This window comes from Aquarana catesbeiana, linkage group LG02 (genome assembly GCF_042186555.1).
Source record: "Aquarana catesbeiana isolate 2022-GZ linkage group LG02, ASM4218655v1, whole genome shotgun sequence".
Lineage (NCBI taxonomy): Eukaryota > Metazoa > Chordata > Amphibia > Anura > Ranidae > Aquarana > Aquarana catesbeiana.
In genome coordinates, this window is record NC_133325.1 from 335,493,755 (window position 1) to 335,519,222 (window position 25,468).

Here is a 25,468-nt window from a genome sequence, read left to right on the forward strand (position 1 = left end):
CTGCAGGTAAACAATAGATGTATATGGAGCTTAACTTATGAGTTTTATAAATACCTCATTTATACACAGCAACCTATCTTTTAGGTTTAGTGGTTCTTTAAGAACTAGCACTTTTAAAACAGATGACTCAGCATTTATTAAATTGGTTCCCAAAATAATAGCCTTTGAGTAAATTAGATGAGACTCATTAGTAGTCAGAATAAAATAAGCCAACAGGGGCTCCAGTTTAATGATTAAAAACAGAAAAGTCAGAATTGCCTACTGATGAAATGCAATTTGCTGTCACAGACTAATGCATATAGATATCACTAAGAATACATTCACAAATGTTTTTTGCATGATCATCTTTCATGCACTAATACCTCATGTCTTCTAAGTAAGGTCCATATTAGATTAACATACTGCAGCATTGCAAATTAAACTTTCTGAACACAAGGTTATATAATAAAAATACAGCAATGTCTATGACAAGGTCAAATATACAAATGGGTTTAGGAAGTTCTATCCATTTCCCAGCTGGTGTTTCATTATAATAAAGATGCATGAGACCAGATCTTACATATGCAGGAAGTGATGTGCTCTTTGATAATAGAGGTAGTTACATAGTGCAGCCTCAAAGGCCAGTATGAGTTTTTTTTTTATAGAGATTTAACATTTTAAATAATGTCATTGATGCCTCGATAATTTCATATTAAACAGGCAAGTGTCCAATTAACAAATAGCTCTTATATCATACACACGACCCTCTTAGGTTTTATGGTTTGAAGTCAAGCATATAGAAAGGTCAATAATAGCGCAAGTAAGCAGATTCTCAGCTTCCACTTTGAACCTTTCATAATTACCTTGAACATTTTAATAAAATGGGTTTCACGAAAGAAATAATTATTTCTAAGGCCTCTTTCACACGGACGATCCGTATGTCCGTTTTTCATCCTTCCGTTTTCGGATGAAAAACGGACATACATTCATCACTATGGAGCGTCGGATGTCAGCGGTGACATGTCCGCTGACATCCGACCCCGCTCCGATCCGAAAAGTGTAGCGGTGGAAAAACCTACTTTTCCATCCGTTTTCAGATCGGATCGGGTGACGACAGACACTACGGTCCGTCATCATCCGATCCCCCCATAGGGGAGAGCGGTGCTCTGACAGGTCCGTCGCTGCACAGCGTGCAGTGATGCACCTGTCATCTTCCTGCTCAGCGGGGATCGGCGGAGCGATCTCCGCTGAGCCAGCGGATGTTCACGGGGCGGATCATCACTGATCCGCCCCGTGAGAAAGAGGCCTAATCCAGAAATAAAATTATAGTAGTGACAGTCTACATATGTAGTATTCTTTAGTTATGCAGCCAGAAAAGCAGTAAATGGATTCAAAGTGAAGTTTTCCATGATGACCAATCAGCAATCACATCTTAAACTTTGTAAAAACCCAAAACATACAAACTTCATGTAAAAGTAATTTTAAGAATTGATCTCAATATTTTTAAATCAACAGATATCAATATATAATAGTAACCCTGCCATGAAGGTCCCTGTTCAGCTACCTCCTGTTATTGTGTGTCAATTCTGTGTCCCTCATTATCACCTGGTCAATGCAAACCATAAGCTGCCATTCCAAACACATTATGTACAATATGCATTGTTCACCTGTCCTATAAAGTGTATGCGTGTGGACAGGAAGTGACTTTAAAAAGGGCTGCAGGAAATCAACAGCGTAGAAATGCAAACAAGGATAAAGCACTATATAGCACAGTGCTATATAGCAAATTGTCAGTCAGGGTGTATATCTACTACAAATAATCTGCCTTCTGTACATTAAATTGTGACACACACTTTGTAGATTACCAGAGTCTTTTATCATTGATTTGCTGTAAAAATCTAGCAATGTACTTAAAACAGATTATTATGTAATGGTATACAAAGCTAAAATGTAAGCAATAAAAGATTATAAAAAGTGATCAAGTGATAAGTAAACCAAAACAAACCTCAAAGTGTACCTGTGCTCTGTCCAGGGCAAAGCAAATGGTTCACTTAAAGCATAACTCTACTTTTGTTGAAAAAAAAAATCCCCTCTGGGTGATCTATGTACATTGCAAGGATTATAACAACCTTTGCTGCAGCTTCCTACCTTTTGTTATTCTGAAGAAATCCCTCTGTCTTTCTTTGTGCCTCTGTGCAAAGTGGATCTAATGGGAGTGGTTTCATAATTAACGGTCAGCTGTGCAGCTGCAGAGCACTAATGAGGAATGCTGCTTTGTCTGCATCCCTTTAGATGTGTTCCTATTGAAAGTATCTCTCCAAAAGTGACATTTTTGTTGCAGGGGATGTCTGAAATCTGACTTGTATCTTAGTGCAGACTTCTGGGAAAATTGGTGAGCCAATCACACAAGCAGGGAATTATGTTTCTGGGGAGTGGTCAGTACACGCAATTCATTCTCAGAAAATTACAGCGAATGCAGATTGAAAAGGAAAGGTAATTTTTAATAACATTCAATTACAAAATGACTTGTGTCCCAATTATATGCGCTATATTATCTTTTATTTATTTGCTATTTTTTTTCTCCATGAAAGTGGAGCTACCCTTTAAAGTGGTTTTAAGGCTGAATTTACTTGAATGCATTCTCTGTAATAAGGTCCAAAATCTTCTGAGTGCAGCCCCCCCGAGCCCCCACACTTACCTGAGCCCAATTTCAATCCACCGCGGTGCACAAGAGCAGTGGCTGTCTCATCTCTCTCACTCCTCATCGGCTCAGAGACAACAGAGGGAGCCAATGTCAATCACAGCCAGTGAGGGAGGAGTGGGGGCAGGGCTAAGCTGTACTCTGTGTGTCAACACAGAGCTGGCTCAGGATCGAGCCCACACGATAGACCCTACAACAAGTGGCTTGCCATAATAGGCACATGGCAGGAGAAGGAGCCAGGAACACCGGTGGGGGAACCCTGAAAAGGAGGATCAGGGCTGCTCTGTGCAAAACTATTGCAAAGGGCAGGTAAAAATAGCATGTTTGTTAATTTAAAAAAATCAAGGGTATACAATCACTAACTGCTGCCCTCACCAACAATACATACCTTCTTTATACTCTCATTGCTGCTTTGTTCTGATGCTAGGAGAGGAAGCTCTATGTAGGCTCCAGGTCATGACTAGGACTCCTCCTGATGACTCCTCATCCCCAGTGCTGGGAGCATTAGCAGACAATCACTAAGCACCAAAGCTGTCAAGAGGCGGGAATTGGAGTCACATGCTCCCAATACCTGAAAGTATTATTTTTCTTCTTTTAATTCCAAATGGAGCAAAGAAGGAGCAAAGAGAGTGAGCATGCGGAGCTGGTGAGGCAGTTAAAGTGGAGTTCCATCCAAAAGTAGAACCTCCGCTGCTACCTCCGTAAACCTGTGGGCTAACCTTGTACTGGTATAGCACAGGTTCACTTTAAGGTAGAACTATACTGTAAAATAATGTAGATGAAAAGTTTGAAAATGCAAACTGTTAACAAATCAAAATAGAATGCAAAGATGTCTGAGAAGTTTATCTTTTGAAAACATAACAGAAATTCGGTGCCATCATATTCTGTATTCCTACTGGGTTCGCATATCTGGCAGACATTCTTATAACTGCCTGGCTCCCCAGTGGAATGATTCTTCCTTACAGACAGGTAGACATGTACAGAATGGAAACATTTGTTTAACTTTGTTTTTTGTAGACTCGTTACTAATTTTGCTTATTCATTTTCTAACAAATTCCAAATTTTTCGGAATGAAACTTCAGTCTCGTCGAAGGCTCCCGTCGTCTGCCTGCTCCACTGTCTGACATTTCTTAAATAGCTAGGGGGCAGGGCCACTCGGTGACATTGCTGGGTGGCCCGCCCCTTCATTTTTAAGAAATGTCAAATGGCAGAGCAGACAGATAACGGGAGCCTTCAACGAGACTGGAGGGGTTTTTTTTGGGTCCAACGGTGCAGCGGATGGACCTGAAGGGCCTATTTTTCATTGCTGACATTTCAGCTGTCAGTGGGGAAGCCCGCTGACAGATGATAAATCATCAGTTGTTAATGATGCGGTGGCCGGCTTTGTGGTGGCCGGATTCCAGGCTCGCTCCTTAACAACCAGCTATTTTTTGCACAGAATTTGAATCGGTCAATCATTTTTCCACCAATCCAAATTCGAAACGTTCAAAAAACTGGAATTAGTTAGAAAACGAATATACAAAACAAAATTGAGTGAATTTCAACAAAATTTGTTACTATTTCATTCGGAGATTTGCATACATCCGAATCTCTGAATAACCAAAAAATTGTTCGAATTTATATTCGGACCTAAACAAATTGCACATGTCTAAGGACAGGTTCACTTAATTCCTGGCTCCTTCTAGCTTATGCTTATATTCCCTGCCATTGTGTTTTCCTGGGTGAGGAAAAAGAAGAAGACTTATGTAAGTTTAAAGTCACTCTAGCGGAAGCTTACTTAGGTCTAAGGACTTAATTCCTGCACCCATATAAAACTCAGAAACTGATTGTAGTCTCATGCCATGCAGTAAGCCAAATCTAAAAACACCACTTATCATCTAAAACAGTATTTTTTCAAGTCATAAGGGGCAAACTGATTCACTAAAAAAATTAAAACCCAGTGCTTCTGACTAAACTATATGCAATACACACAAATATATAGTGCAAATATGCATTCAAACTCTAGTAACAAAAATTGTGTGAGTTTCCCCATACCATGCAGTAAACCAAATCTAAAAACACCACTTATCATCTAAGACAGTATTTTTTCAAGTCTTATGGGGCAAACTGATTCCCTAAAAAAAAAAAAAATAAAACTCAGTGCTTCTGACTATATTATATGCAATACATACAAATATATAGTGCAAATATGTAACAAAAATTGTGCAAATATACATCCACAATTATAATGAATCCAGTGCACATAATATCAGTGATAAATTGTCCGCAAAGTAAGTAAAACATAAAGTCTATGTCAATGGAATGTGTTTCAACACCTCACCTTCACTTCACCTCAATGTGGCAATGGTATCAAAACATAAACAACCCCAAAGTGTAGTACGCACCAATAACCTTAAGTCAATCGCATATAATAATCTAATCAAAGAACAGCAAAAACATCACCCTCTCAGCTCTCAATATTGTATGTAGGTAGAAGGCTAACCAGATAATCATGACCTGCTGTCCAAAGCGTACACTTCACATAAACTCAGCAAGATATCCATATTGATCTCCTCTTCACTTAAACATAACCCATGCATACAGGACTGTAATAACATCCACTCCTCATCAGCTCAGCTCCAGCATTAAAACATAAGGAAAATCTGTGTAGTATGTTTTGACAATTAAGATAGCAAGCTTTTAAAATATTATACTCACATAGCTGTCACCATACTGTATAACTGTATATTTAAATATATAAGCCCAGGAAAGCTGAGTTAATGAAAGACTCATTGGACTCTTGTGAAGTAACGGCAATTTGAAGGACATCCAAATCAACCCCGTCTACACCAGGATGCCTACACGTACCACTCAGTTCCACTCTCCAGGTGCAGTAACTCCCTCCTTTGTCCATCACCAAAGATCAGTGCTAGTCTCCTCCTGTCCCCCTTAGCTCCTCCACCACTCAGGAACAACATAAAAACAGAGGCAGCCCCATACTTTAACCAGTTTTTGGTAATGGTCAAGTGAGGGGATGACTGCACCTGGAGAGTGGAATCAATTTATTATACAGTCCTGTAGGTATGGGAAATGTTTCAGGGAACAGGAGAACAATTTGGATATTTTGCTGAGTTTATGTGAAGTGTGTGCTTTGGACTTAAGTATCTGGTGAGCCTTCAACCTACCCACAGTATGGAGAGTGGAGAGGTTGTTGTATTAGTTGTTCTGTGTGTATATTATTATATGTGATTACTATAAGGTTTTTTGTACATGCTACAATATGGAGTTGTTTATGTTTTGATAACATTCCCACATTGAGCTAAAGTGGAGGAGAGGATTTGGAGCATGTTCTTTTAACCTGTTTATGCCTCATGTGAAAGATTCCCCCTGCTGCCTGGGCCCCACTGTGTACTGCTCTTTCCGCAGTGCTGCCGGCTTCCCTCCTCTCCAACCAGTTGTTACTGTGGGCACACAGGGGGATGTTTCAGGATGGAGAGTGGGCAAAGGGTTAGTAAGTATGTCATTTACTGGCCCCTTCTTTTTCTGAATGAACACAGTGAGTGATTGGTACTGAACACTCACTGTGTTCATTTTTTAACCGAAGCATAGTAAACTGTGTTTACTATGTTTCAGTTTGTGAATGAACAGGAAGTCATTCAGCACAAAGCACTTCCCATTCACTCACCATCCAGTGCAGCTAGTGCTGCTGAGAAAAGGATTGGATAATCTCTGTCCTCAGTCCCTTTCTCGTTCTAAAAATTTAGACATCAGGGGTCTGTTTAGACCCATAAAATTTCATCAAAGAACCCCAACGGAGACTCTAAAATAATTGTTAAAAAAATAAGAAAAAACATTATTGTAAAAAATAATGAAAAATTAAAATTGTAAAAAAAAAAATTAAAATTAAAAACTACTGACACCACTGACTGACTGTCCACTACCCTCCTGATAACATCCACTGCTTTACTGACACTGTACTCTGCTCTACTGACAGACACCTTCCACTGTCCTACTGACACCAGCCTCTGCCCTACTGACAAATCCACTGCTCTACTGACACCATTCACTGTTGTGCTGACACTGCCCACTGCCCTACTAACACTGCCCATGTTTTAATACATTTTAAAAGGTTTGTTTGCATTTATTTCTAAGAGCGTTTTGAGCTTTGGGGTGCCCACTCTAATATTTTTTTTTTGCTCTTTTACTTTTCTGGGAAATATAGAGCACAGGGGGTGGAAACACAGTTAGCACTTTTAGCAAATATATATCTAAAAGAATATTTTTAGATGTATATTTGCACTAATACAATTTTTTTCAATAGAGTTTGATTATAGATTTCCACTCTATAGCTGTGTGTTTTGCATATAATTTAGTCACAAACACTGGGTTTTAACTGCTTCAACCCCGGAAGACTTTACCCCCTTCCTGACCAGAGCACTTTTTACAATTTGGCACTGTGTTGTTTTAACTGACAATTGCGCAATCGTGCGACACTGTACCCAAACAAAATTTGCGTCCTTTTTTTCCCACAAATAGAGCTTTCTTTTGCTGGTATTTGATCACCCCTGCGGTTTTTATTTTTTGCGCTATAAACAAAAGAATGGCGACAATTTTGAAAAAAACACAATATCTTTTACTTTTTGCTATAATAAATATTCCACATTTTTGTTAAAAAAAACGAATTGTTTTCCTCAGTTTAGGCCGATATGTATTCTTCTACATATTTTTGGTAAAAAAAAAAAAAAAATCGCAAGAAGCATATATTGATTGGTTTGCACAAAAGTTATAGTGTCTACAAAATACGGGATAGATTTATGGCATATTTATTATTATTTATTTTTTTACTAGTAATGGCGGCGATCTTTATCGGGACACAGCGATATTGCGGTGGACAAATTGGACACTTTTGACACATTTTTGGGACCATTGACAATTATACAGCGATCAGTGCTATAAAAATGCACTGATTACTGTAAATCAGATCAAGAGGTTAACTGTGTTCCCTCTATGTGTTCTAACTGTAGGGGGGATGGGACTTGCTAGGGGAAGAGAGAGATCAGTGTTCATACTTAGTATGAACACATGTTCTCTCTCTACTCCCCTGAGAGAACTGGGATTTTTACAGGCATACTATAGACACCCCCAATGCACGATATTTAACCACTTCAATACAGGGCACTTATAAACCTTCCTGCCCAGATCAATTTTCAGCTTTTCAGCGCTGTTGCAGTTTGAATGACAATTGCGCGGTCATGCTACACTGTACCCAAGCTAAATTTTTATCATTTTGTTCCCACAAATAGAGCTTTCTTTTGGTGGTATTTGATCACCTCTGTGGTTTTTATTTTTTGCTAAACAAATAAAAAAAAGACTGAAAATTTAGAAAAAAATAAAAGTTTTGCTTTTGTTTCTGTTAAAAAATTTTGAGTAAGTTTTCTCTTTCACTGATGGGCACTGATAAGGCGGCACTAACAGGCACTGATGAGCAGGCACCAATGGTGGCACCAATGAGCGGGCACTGACGAGGCGGCACTGATGGGTGGCACTGATATGCGGCACTGATGGGCATTGATAGGCGGCACTGATGGGCACTCATGGGTGGCACTGGGTGGCACTGGGTGGCACTGGTGGGCACTGATGGGCACTGATAGGTGACACTGATGGGCACTGAAAGGCTGCAAAGATGGGTTCTTATGGGTGGCACTAATAGGCAGCACTGATGGGCACTAATAGGCGGCACTGCTGGGCACTGATACGTGGCACTGATGGGCACAGATACACGGCACTGATATGAGGCACTGATAGGCATCCCTGGTGGCACTGGCAGTGGTAGGCACTGTGAGTGGGCACTGATTGGCAGCTGCCTGGGCATTGATTGGCAGCTGCCTGAGCACAGATTAGTATTTCTCTGGGGTCTAGGGGGCATACCTGGTGGTCCAGTGTGGATGGCCATCCTGGTGGTCCTGGACGGCTTCCCTGGTGGTCCTGGGTGGGATCCGAGGGGGGCTGTGCTGATAAACAATCAGCACAGACCCCCCCTGTCAGGAGAGCAGCCGATCGGCTCTCCTCTCCTCACATCTGTCAGACGTGAGTGAGGAAAAGCCGATCACAGGCTCTTCCTATTTACATGGTGATCAGCCGTGATTGGACACAGCTGATCACATGGTAAAGAGTCTCCGTCAGAGACTTTTTACCTAGATTGCCGCGATCTGTGCCCCCCGGGGGTTAAAGGAATATTTAATTTATATTGTTTCACTTTAAGCATTATTAAAATCACTGCTCCCGAAAAAAATAGCCATTTTTAAACCTTTTTTTTCATTGATAAATGACCCATGTAGCAGGATCTGGGTTCCCAAACACTTTTTCTGACAATAACTTGCATGTAAGCCTTTAAAATTAGCACTTTTGGTTTTTCATGTTAATGTCCCATAGACTTTAACGGTGTTCCGTGGCTTTCGAATTTGCCACGAACGCATAATGTTTGCCGAACGTCCGAACAACCAAAGTTTGGCCCGAACTTATGTTCAGGCCAAACCATTCGCCCATCCCTGTTTAAGATGCCAGGGGGGTGTTCATGTATCACTGGAAGCTGGGGGTGTATAGATTATTAGTGTTTTGTGCAGACAATAAGATTTTTTTTTGTAAACTGATTCCCTGTCCTGAAACCAAGGCTAGGAGTCCAGATTGTGAAAGGCATTAACCATTTAAGTAAAGACAGCTGATCAAGGACACTTTTCCTCATATTTCTGCTCCCTCAGAAGTGGGGGAAGCAGTGATGAATCAGCTGATCTGACTGCTCCAGTCGATAAGTAAGTATTTAGCTTTTAATGACGGAAGGCAGTATGGGGGGGGGGCGGGGAGACATAAAGTAATTTTATTTTGCTCAGATCTACAAAGGCAACCATGTGAACCATGTTAGTCCTTATGTGTATTCACTGTCATTATCATGTAATATGGTTTGACTTTATAACATTGTAATGTTTGGCCTTAAAACATATATGACTTATGTACAAAAGTCCAGACCTTTCACTGTCTGATTATTGCTGTATACTGATGTACTTGGTGAACTTCTTTAACAGTTTCTGTTGTACTTGTCATTTTGTGTCACTGCACTTTTTATGTTACTTTCAACAGATTGAAGATTCATCCAGACAAGCAATGTTTGCTTTATGCCCAGATTTTATATCCCTGTAAAAACCTCATGCATCTGTTTGACAATGTCTGCTCACAAACTATTCAACATTCTGCTTGGTTTTGAGAATTATGAGAGAATGAAATCAAAACTCATTCACTAAAAACATACATTTTCATAAGAATTAAACCTCTTGAAATGTGTACTTTATAAAAAGGGGAATTTAATAATGTAATATTGAGGTAACACCTAATAAAAGGATATGTTTATGGAAGCTAATATAAAACGTGCATACTTTTGTTCAGCAGTTTCCGCTACTTTTTATATGTAATATTCAATAAACTTCAAAACTATAAAAGAAACGCAGTTTAAGTTAAGATAATTAATGTATCAGAGCTGTGAAATTGGGCTTTTTTCAAAGAAACATTAAATACATGTTATCTCGTACTAGCATGTGTCAGTTTTTCTAGTGATTTAAATTGCATGAGAAACATCTTAAGTACACTCAGAAAAATGTCCTCCCCAAATCTACTTAATTTAAAATTTTCTCAACAGTGTCATTTACATGTGTAAATAGATGCTAAATTAAATTCATTTTTTATGTAAAAGATGCCACAACCATCTTTTGCACTGTACTTTATTTAGGCTGTCTTACACATTTCTTGTTTTGCAGCAATATACATAATGATATGAAGGAAGAGGGGAGTATGGGAGGTAGATGATGTAGATGATGTCTGTGGCTTTTCCAGTGATGAAGCCTTTAGCTTACCTTAGAAGTGTCATGGTTACAGGTAGGTAAACCTAGTGAGGGGACAAGGTTCCTTGGCACCCAAGGTTAGGAGCTGTGACCCTTTATCTACCAAACTCTTTAGCGACATTACAAAAACAAATGCAAATTTAAAATGTTTATAAACAGAAAAGAAAATGCTAAGGACAGGAAGCAAAGGAGTTAGGGTAGGAGAGAGCTGGCTGGTCACGTGAGTGCTGAATGGCGCTCTGAAATTAGGTATAATCTGCATTTTTTAATAAATCACACACAGGGGCAGCTATAGTTAAGAAACAAGGAGGATTATATATGATATGAAATGTTATCTCAGCAGTAGGGGGGGGGGGGCCCTGACACAGGAGCGGACAGACGGGGAGGGGGAGGAGGACAGTAGAAACAGGAGAGCTGTAGATGATGGAGGCATGTAAACTGACCACAGTGTCAGGGCTCAGCAGCCATGATACACCATGGTCAGTTTACAAAGGCTAGGGCAGAACCAGGCAGGATCAGCCAGATATTTCAGGTGTTACAGGGGGGCAAATTACGCAGCACAAGCACTGTGCTGTATAACATACTTTAAAGGAACATGATCCTTTTTTTTTTTTTTTTTTTTTTTTTTTTAGGTTAACAAACACTTTAACTAAGAATTGAACTATACATTTTAAGGATAAAAAACTAACTAGGGTTAACGTGGAACTGAAGTTAACATATACTCATCTCCATTTCAGCAATGCGGCCAATAGATTTTTTTCCAGGCACTAACATCTTCTGTGTGCCAGTCTTCAGTTATCTAGATTAGCTAGCAGGGAATGACGTGATTCCTGCACATATGCAAGGGAGTAATTCAGGCACTGTGTAGAGAATGTACACTGATGTGCAAACGGTACATAAGTTTGTTTTATTGCAGAAGAGACATAACATGTCTATTCTACAACAAAATGCTGCCTGCTCCCAAATTTTTTTTCAATGAAGGTTTAGCTTCACTAGAACTACAAATGTTATTCCCTTTTATGTTTCAGTACATTTTATTGAACAGCATTAAATACATTTTACAAACTTTTGTTTAGTTTGATATTTAGACAATTTATAGTAGCAACAAAATTGGGAAATATAAATGTTAATGGCAAGGCACAATATGGATATAGCATGTCAAACCTCAACGTGAGATGCAGGCTCTGGGGCCATGTAGTTTCATCTACAGAGTGAGTAGCAGAGGTAGAATAATTCAAGTTTTTTGCCAACAGCAGCACTATGGGGTCAAAACCCTGTCCCAAATAGTTCACCTTGCGGTGTTATCTAAGTGGGGATCTTAAGTAAGCCAGAATGACAAAGTAGAGTAAATGACTCCTATAGAGAAGAATACTAACAGTATATATATATATATATATATATATATATATATTTTTTTTTTTTTAATAAATAAATTAAATAGGCAGGTATCCCTCCCCTGAAACACCTGAACCTGATGTACCACATGTATAGCTGTTGTCCTAAAAAACTGAAGACACCACTAAATTCCTCATTATTGGGCAAGTGTATTATGATTAATATGATTAAGGTGTTCTCTCCCTATTCAAGACAACAATCCAATGCTGAAGTCTTCTCCCTTCACTGTAAAACTCAATGAAATTTTACACTATCGCCTCCTCTATTTCTACCCTGGTAATGTCTGGGGATTAATGTGAATTCACTTCCATGCCCTTTGAATTTATACCTCTATAAACTTTTTTTTTACCTAATAAGAAATTGTTCTATGAATAAATAAACAAATACAGGGGTTTATTTACTAAAACTGGAGAGTGCAAAATCAGGCTCACTTCTGTATAGAAACCAATCAGCTTCCATATTTTATTGCCACAGCTTAATTAAACAAGCTGAGGTTAATAGCTGATTGGTTTCTATACAGAACATAGCAGATTTTGCACTTTCCAGCTTTATTAAATAAACCCCACAGGGCCAAAGGGCATTGTGAAAATTAGACTATAGCTACATTTTTTGCTAAAATTTGATAAAGAAGGTGAAGTAGGAGACAAAATGTTATAAACATCTTGTTTTGTATTACCTGTACAGGCTGTTGATTTTCCACTAAGCCCACTGGGAAATTATGCTAGTAACATGCTGTCTCTGTGCATCCACCTACAGTTATCCACAACAGGCAACAGAATATTTGCATAGCTACAACAAAGAATACTGCTTGAACGAATATTCCATTCTCAACTCACGGTAACAGAATTCAGTAGGGTTTTAGACATAATGGAGTCAAAAATATGTAACCTGTTATTATTTACAGATCTCATTATTCTGTCTGCCAGTATTAAGCTTGTAACTTTAACTTGTCCAAATAACAATTTACTGTTTTTAATAACACTGCAGAACTTCACTTCTGTAGGAATGTGTCCACCTAATGTGTAACGCAGATGTGTGGACTAAAGTTTGAAAACCAAAAAGATAAGAAAGCTTATCTGTGAGAGAAAAGAACATTAACTTTACAAGATTTAACAACCAGAAGGAGTTACAGAGCTATCCTGGGAAGAAGTCTATTTTCTTTTTTTCTTAAATGCTAGAACTGTCATTCTAAGGAGACAAGATGTAACCTTATAAAAATGCCTTTGGTCTACAATCCAGAAGTCACCTTTATGTGACTTTTTGTTTAGCAGTGTCCAACTCAGTTGCTGTAGGAAAAATGTTTGGCAATCATTTCTAAGTATATGACATTTTCTACAGAAAATCAGCAGTGATTTACTTCATCTTGTTTATTTTCAGAGCTGTCTAGATAATGGATTTATATTTAATTGCACCAATCTATGTTTTAGGCTCGATTCACACCTATGCATGTTGCTTTTGAGTGTTTCTGCAGTGTTTTTTGTGATGCCTGCCACGTTTTTAAGCAGCGTTTTTGCAGCATTTTTACAGCATTTTTGCTGCATTTTTGCCACGTCTTGCATTTTTCATTTTTTTTACAGTTCTTTTTTACAGTCTAAAAAAAAAAAAAAAAGCCAAAAACGCAAAACGCGTGTAAAAACGCTGCAAAAATGCTGCACTTGCGTTTTTGATGATGGTCCATTGAATTCTATTAAATGCAAAATGCTGCATTTTGCATGAAAAAAAGTCCCTGACCCTTTCCAAAAATGCAGAGGTACAAAAAGGCATTGATGTGAACATGTTCCATAGGAACCCATGTTAAAAAAATTCCCATGCATTTCTGAAAAATGCAAAGTGCATCAAAAAACGCGCTAGTGTGAATGGAGCCTAAATCCTTCCACATCATCTACATGGTACACTACAACTTGACCATAAACCTAATTTTTTATAATGTTCTACGTGTAGTTCCTTTTGACATAAAGAAAAAGTAAAGACTGGATCTTAGCTGTAAATGTTTATTATTCATTTTTACTCTGATTCACTTTTAAAGCATGTACTGGAGAAACAAGGATTCAAGCTGACACGGATGATAAAAAGCTTTTGACTTGTGAAAGCTTGCAATTCAAAGAACATTTCACTTTGTCTAGGGATGACACTTTCCTCTGGGGAACAAACATGATGTATAGATGTGTACTATGTTTTTAATATCTTTTTTTTCTTCTATACCTCATGGGTGTGACTGTTCTTTCTATACCACCAACTTGCACAGCTGCACAGCCATGCTCTAAAGCCTTGGGGACTGCTAGTGAAGGACTGTCATCCATATGAATTAGCTCCAAGTCTACAAAACTGACAAAATGAGGAAGAAGATTAAAATACATAGTGGCCTGAAAAACAAATTCAAATTTAATGCTATGTTGAACACTAAGGATTAATTAATAAAGCTGACATGTAGAAAAAAAAAGAATTACAGATCAAGGCTTATTTGGACACAAAGAGCACAACATTCCCTGACTAAGATGATCTTTTGTTAGTAGCAATCTATGTTTTATTAATTTTTAAATACAAGATTTAGTCCAGGGTAATACACTAACTAGCAATGCCTTCAAATGTGCAATCAATCACTCTGTCAGGGAGTTAAACTTTAGAAAATCGAAAAAATAAATGAAATATCAGATCAATATAATAGTTTATTAAGCAACACTATCACACTATGATAGCATTATATATATTATGGTTAAGTTGGATATACTAGATATACAGAAAATATATATGAACTGCACAGCCTGATTGATGACCTTACTTTTCTCTATAGCAGTTAGACAGCTTGGTCACCAACCTGTTTTCAGTCCATGACTGGACTGTGTAAGAGAAGCAGCACACCAATGAGAATGTTAATCTTCTCGCTACTCATTTTTTTTTTTCTTCAAACTGTGAATGACTGCAGACTACACAAAGCAATTGAGCCCTAACTGGCTCAAAGCACTGCTACATCAACTTAGTCATGTTGTGCAGTGGATTCTGATACCAGACTAGGAGTTAGAAACTTGCTCCTGTTCAGTGTTAAAATAAATATATAAATAAAATGATTGTTTAACCCCTTAGAGCCGGCACCAGCCCTTTAAGGGTTTTAGAATGCCGGTAGGTGGGGCTTATGATCATGTGACCACTGTGATTGGTTGTCATTGTGGTCACATTACGGGAAAGCTCCTGATCACAAGCAGTGAATGGGAGCTTTCAGTTAGCCATCAGTAACTGTGCTGGGAGACTGCAGGGCATGCTCTCGGCATAGCTCTATCAGTGCTATTGCAAGGCCCGGCTGCTGAGAGGCCACATGTGACAGACTCACCTGGGACAGAGGCTTTTGGAGGGGACTGAATGCTAGCCTCTTGCCTACCGATTATGGGCCCTGGCATTTGTGGGAAAGGTGCTCTTTGTGAGCTGTATGCCTGGGGACCCTTGAGGTGGTGTTACTTTAGATTCAGGTCCATTTCCCCTAAGACACACAGACTCTGGGAACCCTGTATATGCCATATTAGAAATAGTGACTAATTCATACTGTTGGGACACATACTGTTAGATGCTAATGTCATCAACTCCAGCCACCTGTCTGTTGTGTTCTATAATGTAAATGAGTCTAGTCTGGCTTGCCACAGCTTCTAAGAGTATTTCACCCATTGTTGTTTGTGCTAATTAACCTTGCTATTGTATGAAGGAGTTCTGTGTTGATGTTTATGATAATGTATAATCTATTGTGTGAAGCTCGGTGACAACAAGTCTGACCTGTAGTGAAATCCTGATTATTCATAACAATGCTCAGGAGGGCATGGACTCACATTGGCTGCTTTAAGGGATTAGTTAATTAGCTCTTGTTAATTCTGTTTCTGGTTACAGTTGTATTGTTAGAGTAATATGAGCAGGAGGGAGGAACCTCCTCTTTTACTGCATATAAGACTTGTATTTTGGTTCTAATAAAGGAGTCCATGTTCAGCAACTAAACAAGTATCATCTTGTTTTGTGCTTGTGAGCAGTTGGAATATCTGATATCTATATTCAGACTGGGAGGAAGTGGTATATGACGAAAGCACTCAAGCGGAGTGGGGATGTTTTGTTACATTCAGTATTAAAATAAACATATGTATAAAATGATTGTTTAACCCCTTAGAGCCGGCGCCAGCCATTTAGGGGCTTTAGAATGCCAGTAGGCAGGGCTTATGATCATGTGACAACTTTGATTAGTTGTCATTGTGGTCACATTACGAGAAAGTTCCTGATCACAAGCAGCGAATGGGAGCTTTCAGTGAGCCGTCGGTAACTGTGCCGGGAGAGTGCAGGGTGCTCTCTTGGCATAGCTCTATCAGTGCTATTGCAAGGCCCAGCTGCTGAGAGGCCACATATTTGTGTGCGCTCAGCATGAAGAGGTTAAACTAACTACATTAACTGGATTGAGTTGTATTTCTTTTTTCTTTTTTTCTGTTTCAATATATTTTATTGTGCAAATTCCAATAATACAAGCATATTCAGTAAAGCAAGGTAGTTCGCACTGAAATAAGGTAGTAAGCAGGTACTAGTAAAAAATATGTGTAAGAAGTATTATTGTCAACATTGGCCTATCGACTCATGAGAAGAACAGTAGGGTCATGCACAAAACCAACATTTTGGTGGGTGTACATTGGAGGGGGAGGAGGGGAAGGAAAGGATTGTTTTTTTCTTTTTAACACCGCCTTGGCTGTAATGAGAGTGACTAATCACAGCTGATCACAGCGTGAACCAGGAAGTGTCGGTAAACGGCATTCCTCGGTTCGCCCTGACAGGGAGAGCCGATCGGCGACTCTCCCTGTCAGAGGGGGGGTCTGTGCTGATGATCAGCACATTGATTATCAGCACAGCCCCCTCAAATGTACAAATAAGCTACCAATCTGTGCCCAGCATTTCCCCAATTAAAAAGCCTTCAAGTGCCCACCACAGTGCCAATCAGTGCCCACCACAGTGCCAATCAGTGCCCACCACAGTGCCAATCAGCGCCCAGCAGTAACACCTGTCAGTAACACATCAGTGCCTCATCATCAGTGCTGCCAATCAGTGCCACCTGTCAGTGCCCATCACACCCGCCTGTCAGTGCCCATCATACCTGCCTGTCAGTGTCCATCAGTGCTGCATATCAGTGGCACCTATTGGTGCCCTCAGTGCTGCATATCAGTGCCGCCTATCAGTGCCCATCAATTCTACATATCAGTGCCTCCTCATCAGTGCCACCTTATAAGTGCCAACTCATCGGTGCCCATCAGTACCGCCTCATCAGTGCCCATCAGTACCACCTCATTAGTGCCCGTCAGTGAAGGGGAAAACAACATTTTATGACAAAAACTAAGAAAAACTTTTTTTTTTCAAAAATGTTGGTATTTTTTAGTTTATCAAAAAATAAAAACCCCAGAGGTGATAAAATACCACCAAAAGAAAGCTCTATTTGTCTGAAGAAAATGATAAAAATTTAGTTTGGTTACAGTGTTACATAACCGCGTAATTGTCATTCAAAGTGTGACAGCACTGAAAGCTGAAAATTGTCCTGGGCAGAAAGGGGCGAAAGTGCCTGGCATTGAAGTGGTTAAATAGAAATTTTGCAATTTATTTTTTTATTGCACTTGAAACTTTCTTGCACTTTATTTTACTAAACATAGGAAGATGCTACCTTAATTAGATGTTTTTTGTCCATAGTATCTAAAGGGGATACTGGTGCTGCAGTAGCTGGGGTAGGGTTTTTTGGTTTTATTTGTTTCTATCTTTTTGTTTTGTTTCGCTGTTATTCCAGTTTAGTTTGGTTTTCTGAATGCAGGTGTTTTTCGTATAGCTAAATCTGTCTAATTTCAAGTACCCTCACAATAACCACTTCTATGCTATTTTCTGTTTTGGTATCAATGGTCAGCTGCCATGAAGGAGAGACAGGAATACCCTAACGCTTAACCTGCAGAGAACCCAAACTTTGACTTTGTTTTAGCACTGAGGGATTTGCAAATGTATGTACAAAATATTGTTTTCTGCGCTTGGGAAGTCTTCAGTGTCCTCACTGAAAGAATGTGTGTGCATTCACTTCACCATTTTCAGAAGCAATATTCAAAAAATTGCAATGGAGCTTAAGGTGACCATCATAGAGGAGGAGAGGGGAGAATATGGGAAAATTGGACTTTATATGAAACACAACACTTGGATAGATTGAATCACTCAATGATAGCAATTAAAATATTTATTAATGACACAAATGAGTATAGTGCAATAGATAACATGATTTGTAGAAAAATAGATGATACAGAAAAAAAGATAAACATGATTAATGCATCATATAATAAAATAATAGACATTATTGCACATGGTAAATGGTAAATCAGCAGTATACTCAAAAACATGTAAAAACATGATAGGTAATGTAGATAATTGATTGATGATTCAAACAAATCAAACCCATGGTATTCACATGATTGCTGTGGCATAGCATCAAATAAAAAGTTTGACGCGCTTCGTGGGTTGTCTCCACTCATCAGGACCAGCTATACATAAGAGGTTCCTATAATGGGTTGTAAATTAAATTAATAATCAGTGGCAATTGATTAAAAAATAGGGAGAGAGGGAACAACAAACTATGGTCCTAGCACTCTTACCTATGGGTATAATTTACAAGGATGTAGATCATGATGATAATGATGAGAGGCGCTGGGGGTGAAGAAACATCCCCCCAGGAGCTGGGGTGATGGCAATGAAATGAAAGGAGGACCGAAATAATACTTCTTTTAAAAGGGAATCACTGGTCAGTGACTCAAGTGAATGGTGAGGGCCCAGAGGGGCTACTGTAACAATAGAGATTAGTATGAGATTAGTGACCATGGGGAAAATAAAGATAGGCATAAAGCGAGAACAAAATAAGGAAAAATAAAGCCATGGGGTAAAGAAAGTGAGGTGAGCCACAGGGGGCACCCAAAAGTGGTGAAAAGAGTGAACAGTGTGCACAAAAATAACAAACCAAACATAGAAAACCACTATACGGCTGATGGAGGAAGCCATGGCAATGGAATTACCTGAAGCTTCTGGTGAAGTGTGTGGTCAGGAAGCGATTTGTGAATATGCCCCAATGGATGTGGAAGAGCAGAGTGGATAAACCACAGTGGTATGGTGGTGAAGAATGGCCCACCCGCCACACACAGCCCCACTGACGCAACCCATGTGCTGGGAGAGAGGGGGCGACCACGTCCGAGCGACTAGCGCACGTAAATAAGCGCCTAACCTCCCCATAATGCACGCCGATGGAAAAATCATGCCAGCGTGTGGCACCAAGGAGTGACATCACACGTAGCGGCGTGAGGGCGTGGCGTGGACGTGCAGCGATTGCAAGCCCACAACGCCACGACCAAACAGATCGGGATGGGGAATAGCCCCATCGCAGCTCCTGGGACTGAAATGAAAATGGCCCCAAGTAGTGGCCTAACAAGAAAGTCTAACAGAACAGGCTAGCCCAGTATTGCATGTACCTATGCTGGCACTTAATTTAATTTGCAACCCATTATAGGTACCCCTTATGTACAGCTGCTCCTGATGAGTGGAGACAACCCACGAAATGCGTTGAGATTTTTATTTGATGCTATGCCACAGCAATCATGTGAATACCATGTGTTTGATTAGTTTTAATCATCAATCAATTATCTACATTACCCATCATGTTTTTACACATTTTTGAGTATACTGCTGATTTACCATTTACCATGTGCAATAATGTCTATTATTTATTATATGATGCATTAATCATGTTTATCTTTATTCTGTATCACCTATTTTTCTACCAATCATGTTATCTATTGCACTAAGCTCATTTGTGTTGTTAATAAATATTTTAATTACTATCATTGAGTGATTCAATCTACCCAAGTGTTGTGTTTCATATAAAGTCCCATTTTCCCATATTCCCCTCTCCCCCCCCCTTTACCAACCAATAGGGATGGAGACCCTGTACTGGATAATCATGGTCTCATATAAAGTCCCAACATCTCATCTTTCTTTTATACTTGTCCTCATAGAGTTATTTGTAAATTTTTACTCAGTAACAATGTACCTGGGCCAAAGTGGAAATCAGGAGCATCACATCCCTTTAAACATATCTAAATAATTTATAAATAAAAGTTATTTTATTGAAAATTACATTAAAAGCATCAGTAATTTAAAACGTGCAAATCACATCAAGCACAAGAACACTGTAGCTACATTTACGGTAGTTGCTTGCTGTAGTCAATGCATCTCAACATGTTTTGCCTTAGATAAGGCTTTTTCAGGAGATGTTTATACTACAGAATTACAAACACCAACAAGTTAGTATGGTTGGATAGAAACAGTGCATAGATACGATGAATAAGCTCAATATCCCACATGCACATGTTCACAGTCCAGGGCAGTATTTAGTAAGCCACAGGTAGGATAAAACAGACACAGAAGGCAGAGTGAAACCGTTAAACAGTTATTCAGATGGTAATTGCTTCATAGCACCACATAAATTGCAGAAATGAGACAACAGGTTTGAATCACTAACGTTTACTGCATGTGATAAGTAATGATGTTACTCATTTGCATAATTTATCACATGCGGTAGGTTAAGTACAAGCCACTAAAAAAAAAATAAATAAATAATAATAAAGATTTTGTGGTAAACAACGAAAAAAACAATTGTCTGTAAATATTGAAAAAAAATTGTGTGGTAATCTGTTAAATCCAATTCACAAACGAAACCTGAACTAAAAGTAAAAGAAAAACAGCAGTTTTGCTTGCACGTGATTGGATGATGGAAATCAGCAGAGCTTCACCACATTCACTAAGCTCTAGGGAAAATTAGTGCAACTGCACTTGAAAAGTACACAGTCTATTTGCCCTTAGTAAATCAACTCCACTATCTAAAAGCCTGTTTACAGCTATTGTTTATGAAGCACATACAGTGAATGATAACAGCGATATTACATTTTATATATTTCTCCATTACATGTGTACTCTTTCTTCTGCTTCTCAAGCTTCAATATCTTTTTCAAGGAATATAAGAAGTTATTCTAAAATAAACACACACTGCATTTTACTATACAATGATTAAAATCATGAAACCTTACTAAGATTTCAGAGATAAAATGAAATACAAAATCTATCCTCTAGAACAACATGGCTTATCTCTTAAAGTATCAATTATGTAAATATGGACTTTGCCACTGCTGACTTCTTATAGAAGTTACTAGTTCCCTGACCATCACACTGCTTTTTCGGTTCACTACTCAGTGAGGCACTAATCCAGAACAAGTATACATTTTAAGAATTTCATGCTCAAAGTCTTTGTACTCAATTTAGGTTAGTGAGACAAAGAATGACCCAGTAGAAATCCACTGGGACCACATCACTCCACAAAGCAGCCCCTGAATGATTAGGTGAAAGCAAAATGGTAAAACCAAATGGTGTGTGATGTCAAAGTAACAGTATACCACGTAATAATCTCAAAAAGGAAATGTGATACCACAAATCAATACAGTTAATACACAAATGGAATCTGTTGACTGGGTAGCCAACACTATACAAATAAATGCTACAATGACAGGTGGGAGTTGCAGCCCACAAATCAGGAGGGGGTACTCCATCTAGGATGCACACAAGGTAAGAGAGAACAACAGGCGCAAGGGCCACCATAGTGTAGTATTAAAAAGCAAACACTTTATTAAAACATAGTACGTTGCACTCACAAGAGCAAGAAGCAGACAGGCGGAAGTGACAAGATTCGCAGCACTGGGGTTAAGCATCTGACCATGAGGGAAGCCGACAGGTGACAGCCAAAGAGATGGTGTTGGGCGCCAGGTGATGCTGTATAGAAGCCAGGACTCATCCATCCGATTAATTAATTAAATAAAAAATGTTTTTATTTTACTTGTCAGGTTGCTTTAACTCAGTGGTCATCAACCCTGTCCTCAGAGCCCACTAATAGGTCTGTTAGAGGGCCCTGAGGACAGGGTTGATGACCACTGCTTTAACTTGCCTCATCTGCAGATCTAAGTTTATCCCTTTGCCGGCATTACAGTATACTCAGTGAAGAAGTCAGTGTACTGGGAGGGGGGGTCACATAAGTAGGGCAGAGAGACTGGACATGCTGCACATGCCTTGTGTACAAGGATGACATTTTTTTGGGTGTGTGTAGTGCGGCCAAAGTTTGCAACTAGTGAAAGCCCTTTAGTTTTGGGGTGTGGAGTAGTGATTGAATCCCTCCCAGGGTTTTATGTGGTCTGTTACCCCATTGGAAAGATTTCCCCCATTAACTGTAAGAAAAAGGTAAACTCAGCATAGTGAAGGACAGCAATAAAAACCTGACAGAGGTTCTAATCTTCCCCCGCTCAATACAACACCACAGAAAAACTGTCCGGAAATTAACTTTAATCCCACCCCCCACAGCAATGTACACTTACATACCATTAAAAAAGTTCTAAAGGTACAAGATTTTTTTTACCTTAAAGCACTAGTAAAGTCTGTATAAAAAAGTTTCACTCTGCAAGGCAATATCATAATGGGCTAGTATGCATAACATACTAGCCCATTATGAAAGACTTGCCTTAAAACTAAGCCCTCCAGCGGCAAGCTGTCACCACTGCAGAGGCTTTAATCTTCACAGACTGTGGCCTTCTGACTGGCAGAGCATGGGAGCCTCGGCTGTGGCACTCAGCTCTGAAGGAATGGTACGGTTATGCTGTACGCTGGTGACGTCACTGGCTGCTGCTCACTAGAATATCTCCTAAACGGTGTACATTGAGGGGATATTCATTTTACCTACATGTAAGCTTTATTATAAGGCTCCAGAAGTTCTGTTCAAAGCAGAAAAAGTTGACCTTGCAGATCTTTCTAGGTTTTGTAATTCCTAGATTAGGGTCTGGAGTCCAAAGACTTTGAAGAGCTTTGGGAGGGAAGAAGCCCCTAACCCAGTGTCCACACCTTACTGGGGACCAGGAGGCTGTGTGTGCAGGTGTGCACAGCCTGGGCATAGTTCATAGCTCCCGTTAGGAGCCCTTACCTAAGAGACAGTACTCCATCCTAGAGTCAAAAGGTGCCTTGTCTAGAGGACTGAGAGAGTTAAGATGACTGAGCGGGTCTAGAGGACTGAGAGAACCGAGAGGTCTGACAGGACTGAGAGAGCCTGGAGAGCTGGGGGAAAGGCACATGAACATAGAGGTGCTGTCTAGCAGGGTCTGACTGATCATATTAGGGGTCTGAGTTTTAAGGCCAGAGCAGCAGTGCTGCTAGAAAGAGCCTGAATGTCATTTATTTTTGTGTATATAGTAGAAACCCCTGTGAGGGGAACCGTTTGTTGTCGGGAACTTTTTTATTTCATTTAAAGTGGAACTTTAGTCAGAGAAGTCCTGATAGATCACTTCAGGCTGGCCCCTTTTTCAGGTATAGCCATGTAAAGCATTAAAAATAAGTGCCTATACTGTTTAAGATTCAGTAATACGCTGTCTCACCCTGCTCTGCACATGCTCAGTTGTTCTCGCTCTATTTTTAGGCACTGCAGAATTAGTAGAGGCCAATCTGCTAACAGCCTTACAGCGGAATTAAACCATCCTATTCTTTACAGCCAAGGAAGCTGCTTCTGTTTGATCTGCAACTATCATGGTGCTGCACATGATCAGTTATAACACCTGCCATTTGATGGTTTGACAGTTTGGTTGAGGACACAAGCAAATGTGACAGTTAGCAATCCTGGCATTCCAGGAATGTTTTTAAAAGCATCAAATCAATAGGTTTAGTTCCACTTTATGATTTACTGCCATTCAGAGACTTTGGACTTCAGCAAAATGGCAGCCTCCAGCAAGAAGAAACAGGAGCAATGCTAGAGACTATTTACAGCACACACTAATTTTGGTAGCACAATTTTTAATGCGGAATGAATGTTCCTTGCTAAAGATCATTATTTTTTATCAAGTTGGTATAGGTAAAGTTTCACTTTAAAAAAAAGTGGGCCAGCAAACCCCGAAACACAGTTCTGACTATCATGGACTCATTAGAAAATGCTACTACCACTGAGCATATCACAATGCACAGTAGATAGGAAGTATTTTGTGGGGAAGCACAGCATATGTGTGCAGTGTATAGGGTGAGCAGGTTCATATTTAAAGTGGTTCTAAAGGGTTAAGGTTTTTTACCTTAATGCATTCTCTGCATTAAGGTGAAAATAAACTTCTGTGCCACAGGATGTCCTCCAGCCCCCTTTATAGTTTTCTGAATCCTATCTCAATCCAGCGCTGCTACATTAATACGCGTAAAGTATACCTCATTCAGATAAAGAACATAGATCTTCCTAACTGTGGAAAGACTCCAGCTACTTGAGGCTGTTTTTATTAAAATACACTGATATATTTACTCAGCAAGCAAAAAAGAAGTTATTAAGTTCTGCAATTTAATCCAACTTATGGTTACACACTGTACCATAAATGTTTCCCGCTGGAAAGTAACCATGATTTGAAAAGTTCTTAATATTTTCTTGTTGAATATGTTATTAGTTTTTTTTTACATACTAGACTTTGGTATATTCATTCATGTCAATAAAGATGGACCAGAGTGATTCACTGTGCAGGTGCTGACCAATCAGAATTGCCCTGGTCCACCCCGGAAGCTCTGCACAGAGAAGAGGGAGAATAACAGGGATTTTCAAATCACCCAACTGCCACACCGGCTGCATGGGCATTGACAGCTCAACGTTCCCACCTTTTCATTTTTTTCTGAAAAGGTTGAACTAACACTAATGCCGCGTACACACGGTCGGACTTTTCGTCTACAAAAGTCCGACAGCCTGTCCGACAGACTTCCGACGTACCTTCGGCGGACTTGCGGCAGACTTTCTTACGAACGGACTTGCCTACACACGACCACACAAAAGTCCGACGGATTCGTACGTGATGACGTACACCGGACTAAAATAAGGAAGTTCATAGCCAGTAGCCAATAGCTGCCCTAGCATGGGTTTTTGTCCGTCGGACTAGCACACAGACGAGCGGATTTCGGGGTCCGTCGTACTTACGACGTAAAGATTTGAAGCATGTTTCAAATCTAAAGTCCGTCGGATTTGAGGCTAAAAAAGTCAGTTGAAAGTCCGGAGAAGCCCACACACGATCGGATTACCAGCCAGCTTTAGTCCGTCAGCGTCCGTTGGACTTTTGTAGACGAAAAGTCCGACCGTGTGTACGCGGCATAAGGCTCCATTCACACTAGCGCGTTTTTTGATGCATTTTGCATTTTGCAGAAATGCACGGGAATTTTTTAACATGGGTTCCTATGGAACATGTTCACATCAATGCCTTTTTGTTTCTCTGCATTTTTGGAAAGGGTCGGGGACTTTTTTTCATGCAAAATGCAGCATTTTGCATGTAATAGAATTCAATGGACAAGCATCAAAAACGCAAGTGCACCGTTTTTGCAGCGTTTTTGCAGCGTTTTTGATGCGTTTTTGCTGTTTTTTTTTTTTTTTTTTAAATTTTTTTGTAGACTGTAAAAAAAACTGTAA

At 39.5% G+C, this 25,468-nt stretch overlaps 1 protein-coding gene across 2 annotated transcripts in view; it reads right to left on the bottom strand.

The window, feature by feature from the left end:
- The window catches only part of CFAP47 (cilia and flagella associated protein 47), a 769,322-nt gene that overhangs the window by 249,406 nt on the left and 494,448 nt on the right, over positions 1–25,468 (bottom strand). The gene's annotated exons all lie outside the window — the stretch shown is intronic.